General features: G+C 39.7%; 1 long non-coding RNA gene across 1 annotated transcript; it reads left to right on the top strand.

The window, feature by feature from the left end:
• The first annotated feature begins 959 nt into the window (after positions 1-959).
• LOC122788827 lies at positions 960-6,507 on the top strand. Its single transcript, XR_006362747.1, has 6 exons — positions 960-1,070; positions 2,037-2,144; positions 3,108-3,215; positions 4,182-4,289; positions 5,258-5,365; positions 6,334-6,507. It is a non-coding gene; the product is annotated as an uncharacterized LOC122788827 (long non-coding RNA).
• The last annotated feature ends 1,709 nt before the right edge of the window (positions 6,508-8,216 follow it).

Genomic DNA, 8,216 nt, shown 5'->3' with positions numbered 1-8,216 from the left:
GAAACTAAGGGTAATGCTGCTCAACGCCAGAAGTCTAAACCTCAAGATGCATGCACTCGAGGCTCTCCTCAGTATAGAGAATATTGATATCTGTGCAGTAACAGAAACCTGGTTCAAGGCTCCCGAGAGCACCCCAGCACTACTAGGTTATACCTCATACCATGCTGAGAATACCTGGATCCTACAGGTAGCGTTCCCATCCAAGTGGTGGCTCCCTGATTCGCAGCCCTATTGTTCCCTGTATGAGAGGATAGAATTAATCCCCTTACAGACTCTGAAGCGAGAACGCCGCTTTTCTACTGTTTAAACATACAGGTGGCTCCCTGATTCGCAGCCCTATTGTTCCCTGTATGAGAGGATACAATTAATCCCCTTACAGACTCTGAAGCGAGAACGCCGCTTTTCTACTGTTTAAACATACAGGTGGCTCCTGATTCGCAGCCCTATTGTTCCCTGTATGAGAGGATACAATTAATCCCCTTACAGACTCTGAAGCGAGAACGCCGCTTTTCTACTGTTTAAACATACAGGTGGCTCCCTGATTCGCAGCCCTATTGTTCCCTGTATGAGAGGATACAATTAATCCCCTTACAGACTCTGAAGCGAGAACGCCTTTTTTCTACTGTTTAAACATACAGGTGGCTCCCTGATTCGCAGCCCTATTGTTCCCTGTATGAGAGGATACAATTAATCCCCTTACAGACTCTGAAGCGAGAACGCCGCTTTTCTACTGTTTAAACATACAGGTGGCTCCCTGATTCGCAGCCCTATTGTTCCCTGTATGAGAGGATACAATTAATCCCCTTACAGACTCTGAAGCAAGAACGCCGCTTTTCTACTGTTTAAACATACAGGTGGCTCCCTGATTCGCAGCCCTATTGTTCCCTGTATGAGAGGATACAATTAATCCCCTTACAGACTCTGAAGCGAGAACCCCGCTTTTCTACTGTTTAAACATACAGGTGGCTCCCTGATTCGCAGCCCTATTGTTCCCTGTATGAGAGGATACAATTAATCCCCTTACAGACTCTGAAGCGAGAACGCCGCTTTTCTACTGTTTAAACATACAGGTTGTTAAATAATAGTACCGTTTGCCTTCAGTAGCTCTCTGCCTTTTAGGATCCAAGGTTATACTTTTACAAGTGTTATTAGCTCTAGGTCTTAGACTTCACCAAAAATTAAATTGGACTTGCAACGGACTTATATTTGGTGCCTGAAAATCATAACTAAAGCTTAACAAGGCTGTAAATTGGTGCCTGTAAAGTACTAATTAAAAGCAGAATAAGGCTGTATAGCCTGCTGAATTTCCCCAAAAAATAAAGAGCTATCTACCTTTGTTGAGTGTGTAGCCAAGCCCAAAACCCTGCTATATTTCATTACTCCTCCCCCACAAGCAAGGTTTCAAATAAGACTTCAGTTACCCGCCATTTCTAAAACCTGAGAATACCTGGATCCTACAGGTAGCGTTCCCATCCAAGTGGTATGTCTATTTTGAATTCTTGAACTAAAGTATGTATTTCACAGTCTACTTTGAACATCGTGCACTGTAAAATGGATATGTATTTAGCTAATCCTGAATGAGTATCTTACTGTTGTTATAGCGCTAACCACGCTAGAAGTGGTGAAACAGTTTTGTTTTAATGTGTATTTCGGCTACTCCTGGATGCAGTACTGTAATGTCGCAAAAGCGGCAGTAACCCTTTTAAACTTAATGCTATATCTAATCATGCTTAACAAATTATGCTAGTATTCAACTGCATGCTCGAACATTTGTTAGCGACTTTCTAATAGAGTGGAGGAACCATTGTTTACTGCCTTATGCTCTAATATAGTGGTGTATTTTACATGTACTCAAGGTATAAATACTACATCTACTGTCTACTGTTAGCGACTTGTAACTAGAGTAGAAGACCAATTGTTACTGCCTTAGGCGCTAGTTGGTTGTGCAGTTTACTTGTACTCAATGTATAAAGATTACATATTCTGTCTTTTCACTGCCTTCTAACCTTATTCCTGACCTCCCTCTTTCATCCTAGGTGGCTCCCTGATTCGCAGCCCTATTGTTCCCTGTATGAGAGGATACAATTAATCCCCTTACAGACTCTGAAGCGAGAACGCCGCTTTTCTACTGTTTAAACATACAGGTTGTTAAATAATAGTACCGTTTGCCTTCAGTAGCTCTCTGCCTTTTAGGATCCAAGGTTATACTTTTACAAGTGTTATTAGCTCTAGGTCTTAGACTTCACCAAAAATTAAATTGGACTTGCAACGGACTTATATTTGGTGCCTGAAAATCATAACTAAAGCTTAACAAGGCTGTAAATTGGTGCCTGTAAAGTACTAATTAAAAGCAGAATAAGGCTGTATAGCCTGCTGAATTTCCCAAAAAATAAAGAGCTATCTATCTTTGTTGAGGGTGTAGCCAAGCCCGCGAAACCTGCTATATTTCATTACTCCTCCCCCACAAGCGAGGTTTCAAATAAGACTTCAGTTACCCGCCATTTCTAAAACCTGAGAATACCTGGATCCTACAGGTAGCGTTCCCATCCAAGTGGTATGTCTATTTTGAATTCTTGAACTAAAGTATGTATTTCACAGTCTACTTTGAACATCGTGCACTGTAAAATGGATATGTATTTAGCTAATCCTGAATGAGTATCTTACTGTTGTTATAGCGCTAACCACGCTAGAAGTGGTGAAACAGTTTTGTTTTAATGTGTATTTCGCTACTCCTGGATGCAGTACTGTAATGTCGCAAAGCGGCAGTAACCCTTTAAACTTAATGCTATATCTAATCATGCTTAACAAATTATGCTAGTATTCAACTGCATGCTCGAACATTTGTTAGCGACTTTCTAATAGAGTGGAGGAACCATTGTTTACTGCCTTATGCTCTAATATAGTGGTGTATTTTACATGTACTCAAGGTATAAATACTACATCTACTGTCTACTGTTAGCGACTTGTAACTAGAGTAGAAGACCAATTGTTACTGCCTTAGGCGCTAGTTGGTTGTGCAGTTTACTTGTACTCAATGTATAAAGATTACATATTCTGTCTTTTCACTGCCTTCTAACCTTATTCCTGACCTCCCTCTTTCATCCTAGGTGGCTCCCTGATTCGCAGCCCTATTGTTCCCTGTATGAGAGGATACAATTAATCCCCTTACAGACTCTGAAGCGAGAACGCCGCTTTTCTACTGTTTAAACATACAGGTTGTTAAATAATAGTACCGTTTGCCTTCAGTAGCTCTCTGCCTTTTAGGATCCAAGGTTATACTTTTACAAGTGTTATTAGCTCTAGGTCTTAGACTTCACCAAAAAATTAAATTGGACTTGCAACGGACTTATATTTGGTGCCTGAAAATCATAACTAAAGCTTAACAAGGCTGTAAATTGGTGCCTGTAAAGTACTAATTAAAAGCAGAATAAGGCTGTATAGCCTGCTGAATTTCCCCAAAAAATAAAGAGCTATCTACCTTTGTTGAGTGTGTAGCCAAGCCCGCGAAACCCTGCTATATTTCATTACTCCTCCCCCACAAGCAAGGTTTCAAATAAGACTTCAGTTACCCGCCATTTCTAAAACCTGAGAATACCTGGATCCTACAGGTAGCGTTCCCATCCAAGTGGTATGTCTATTTTGAATTCTTGAACTAAAGTATGTATTTCACAGTCTACTTTGAACATCGTGCACTGTAAAATGGATATGTATTTAGCTAATCCTGAATGAGTATCTTACTGTTGTTATAGCGCTAACCACGCTAGAAGTGGTGAAACAGTTTTGTTTTAATGTGTATTTCGCTACTCCTGGATGCAGTACTGTAATGTCGCAAAGCGGCAGTAACCCTTTAAACTTAATGCTATATCTAATCATGCTTAACAAATTATGCTAGTATTCAACTGCATGCTCGAACATTTGTTAGCGACTTTCTAATAGAGTGGAGGAACCATTGTTTACTGCCTTATGCTCTAATATAGTGGTGTATTTTACATGTACTCAAGGTATAAATACTACATCTACTGTCTACTGTTAGCGACTTGTAACTAGAGTAGAAGACCAATTGTTACTGCCTTAGGCGCTAGTTGGTTGTGCAGTTTACTTGTACTCAATGTATAAAGATTACATATTCTGTCTTTTCACTGCCTTCTAACCTTATTCCTGACCTCCCTCTTTCATCCTAGGTGGCTCCCTGATTCGCAGCCCTATTGTTCCCTGTATGAGAGGATACAATTAATCCCCTTACAGACTCTGAAGCGAGAACGCCGCTTTTCTACTGTTTAAACATACAGGTTGTTAAATAATAGTACCGTTTGCCTTCAGTAGCTCTCTGCCTTTTAGGATCCAAGGTTATACTTTTACAAGTGTTATTAGCTCTAGGTCTTAGACTTCACCAAAAAATTAAATTGGACTTGCAACGGACTTATATTTGGTGCCTGAAAATCATAACTAAAGCTTAACAAGGCTGTAAATTGGTGCCTGTAAAGTACTAATTAAAAGCAGAATAAGGCTGTATAGCCTGCTGAATTTCCCCAAAAAATAAAGAGCTATCTACCTTTGTTGAGTGTGTAGCCAAGCCCGTGAAACCCTGCTATATTTCATTACTCCTCCCCCACAAGCAAGGTTTCAAATAAGACTTCAGTTACCCGCCATTTCTAAAACCTGAGAATACCTGGATCCTACAGGTAGCGTTCCCATCCAAGTGGTATGTCTATTTTGAATTCTTGAACTAAAGTATGTATTTCACAGTCTACTTTGAACATCGTGCACTGTAAAATGGATATGTATTTAGCTAATCCTGAATGAGTATCTTACTGTTGTTATAGCGCTAACCACGCTAGAAGTGGTGAAACAGTTTTGTTTTAATGTGTATTTCGCTACTCCTGGATGCAGTACTGTAATGTCGCAAAAGCGGCAGTAACCCTTTTAAACTTAATGCTATATCTAATCATGCTTAACAAATTATGCTAGTATTCAACTGCATGCTCGAACATTTGTTAGCGACTTTCTAATAGAGTGGAGGAACCATTGTTTACTGCCTTATGCTCTAATATAGTGGTGTATTTTACATGTACTCAAGGTATAAATACTACATCTACTGTCTACTGTTAGCGACTTGTAACTAGAGTAGAAGACCAATTGTTACTGCCTTAGGCGCTAGTTGGTTGTGCAGTTTACTTGTACTCAATGTATAAAGATTACATATTCTGTCTTTTCACTGCCTTCTAACCTTATTCCTGACCTCCCTCTTTCATCCTAGGTGGCTCCCTGATTCGCAGCCCTATTGTTCCCTGTATGAGAGGATACAATTAATCCCCTTACAGACTCTGAAGCGAGAACGCCGCTTTTCTACTGTTTAAACATACAGGTTGTTAAATAATAGTACCGTTTGCCTTCAGTAGCTCTCTGCCTTTTAGGATCCAAGGTTATACTTTTACAAGTGTTATTAGCTCTAGGTCTTAGACTTCACCAAAAATTAAATTGGACTTGCAACGGACTTATATTTGGTGCCTGAAAATCATAACTAAAGCTTAACAAGGCTGTAAATTGGTGCCTGTAAAGTACTAATTAAAAGCAGAATAAGGCTGTATAGCCTGCTGAATTTCCCCAAAAAATAAAGAGCTATCTACCTTTGTTGAGTGTGTAGCCAAGCCCGCGAAACCCTGCTATATTTCATTACTCCTCCCCCACAAGCAAGGTTTCAAATAAGACTTCAGTTACCCGCCATTTCTAAAACCTGAGAATACCTGGATCCTACAGGTGGCGTTCCCATCCAAGTGGTATGTCTATTTTGAATTCTTGAACTAAAGTATGTATTTCACAGTCTACTTTGAACATCGTGCACTGTAAAATGGATATGTATTTAGCTAATCCTGAATGAGTATCTTACTGTTGTTATAGCGCTAACCACGCTAGAAGTGGTGAAACAGTTTTGTTTTAATGTGTATTTCAGCTACTCCTGGATGCAGTACTGTAATGTCGCAAAAGTGGCAGTAACCCCTTTAAACTTAATGCTATATCTAATCATGCTTAACAAATTATGCTAGTATTCAACTGCATGCTCGAACATTTGTTAGCGACTTTCTAATAGAGTGGAGGAACCATTGTTTACTGCCTTATGCTCTAATATAGTGGTGTATTTTACATGTACTCAAGGTATAAATACTACATCTACTGTCTACTGTTAGCGACTTGTAACTAGAGTAGAAGACCAATTGTTACTGCCTTAGGCGCTAGTTGGTTGTGCAGTTTACTTGTACTCAATGTATAAAGATTACATATTCTGTCTTTTCACTGCCTTCTAACCTTATTCCTGACCTCCCTCTTTCATCCTAGGTGGCTCCCTGATTCGCAGCCCTATTGTTCCCTGTATGAGAGGATACAATTAATCCCCTTACAGACTCTGAAGCGAGAACGCCGCTTTTCTACTGTTTAAACATACAGGTTGTTAAATAATAGTACCGTTTGCCTTCAGTAGCTCTCTGCCTTTTAGGATCCAAGGTTATACTTTTACAAGTGTTATTAGCTCTAGGTCTTAGACTTCACCAAAAAATTAAATTGGACTTGCAACGGACTTATATTTGGTGCCTGAAAATCATAACTAAAGCTTAACAAGGCTGTAAATTGGTGCCTGTAAAGTACTAATTAAAAGCAGAATAAGGCTGTATAGCCTGCTGAATTTCCCCAAAAAATAAAGAGCTATCTACCTTTGTTGAGTGTGTAGCCAAGCCCGCGAAACCCTGCTATATTTCATTACTCCTCCCCCACAAGCAAGGTTTCAAATAAGACTTCAGTTACCCGCCATTTCTAAAACCTGAGAATACCTGGATCCTACAGGTAGCGTTCCCATCCAAGTGGTATGTCTATTTTGAATTCTTGAACTAAAGTATGTATTTCACAGTCTACTTTGAACATCGTGCACTGTAAAATGGATATGTATTTAGCTAATCCTGAATGAGTATCTTACTGTTGTTATAGCGCTAACCACGCTAGAAGTGGTGAAACAGTTTTGTTTTAATGTGTATTTCGGCTACTCCTGGATGCAGTACTGTAATGTCGCAAAAGCGGCAGTAACCCTTTTAAACTTAATGCTATATCTAATCATGCTTAACAAATTATGCTAGTATTCAACTGCATGCTCGAACATTTGTTAGCGACTTTCTAATAGAGTGGAGGAACCATTGTTTACTGCCTTATGCTCTAATATAGTGGTGTATTTTACATGTACTCAAGGTATAAATACTACATCTACTGTCTACTGTTAGCGACTTGTAACTAGAGTAGAAGACCAATTGTTACTGCCTTAGGCGCTAGTTGGTTTTGCAGTTTACTTGTACTCAATGTATAAAGATTACATATTCTGTCTTTTCACTGCCTTCTAACCTTATTCCTGACCTCCCTCTTTCATCCTAGGTGGCTCCTGATTCGCAGCCCTATTGTTCCCTGTATGAGAGGATACAATTAATCCCCTTACAGACTCTGAAGCGAGAACGCCGCTTTTCTACTGTTTAAACATACAGGTTGTTAAATAATAGTACCGTTTGCCTTCAGTAGCTCTCTGCCTTTTAGGATCCAAGGTTATACTTTTACAAGTGTTATTAGCTCTAGGTCTTAGACTTCACCAAAAATTAAATTGGACTTGCAACGGACTTATATTTGGTGCCTGAAAATCATAACTAAAGCTTAACAAGGCTGTAAATTGGTGCCTGTAAAGTACTAATTAAAAGCAGAATAAGGCTGTATAGCCTGCTGAATTTCCCCAAAAAATAAAGAGCTATCTACCTTTGTTGAGTGTGTAGCCCCGCTACGCTCGGGCTCTCTTCGCTCCCCTCCCTGCCCCCTATTCCCACCCGCCCCCACTACCTCTACATTTATAGTCATAAAACCACTCCCTCTAAAAACTGGTCCAATCCCTGCTGTTACCAAAATTTCCCCACCCAACCCCTGAAACTCCACCTTCCTTGCATTCTACCCACTCCTGCTCTCTCCCCCTCCTTCTCATTCTCTGAATCATCTATTCCTCTCCATCTATTCTTTCGGTAATAGCATTTTTCTACGGCCCAATATCACAAGTACTTAAACATGTGGTATTTCTTTCTTCTTCCACTGCTATTAACCTCTTACTTCACAACATCGTATGAAACACAAAACCTGGTATTACTCTCTACTACCACATCAGGGACCAATATAATTGGAAGTAAATTCAATAACTACTTTCA

Source organism: Protopterus annectens, chromosome 14.part0 (genome assembly GCF_019279795.1).
Source record: "Protopterus annectens isolate FY-2018-M chromosome 14.part0, PAN1.0, whole genome shotgun sequence".
NCBI classification, from domain to species: Eukaryota; Metazoa; Chordata; order Ceratodontiformes; family Protopteridae; genus Protopterus; species Protopterus annectens.
This window is presented reverse-complemented; position numbering and strand designations above follow the sequence as displayed.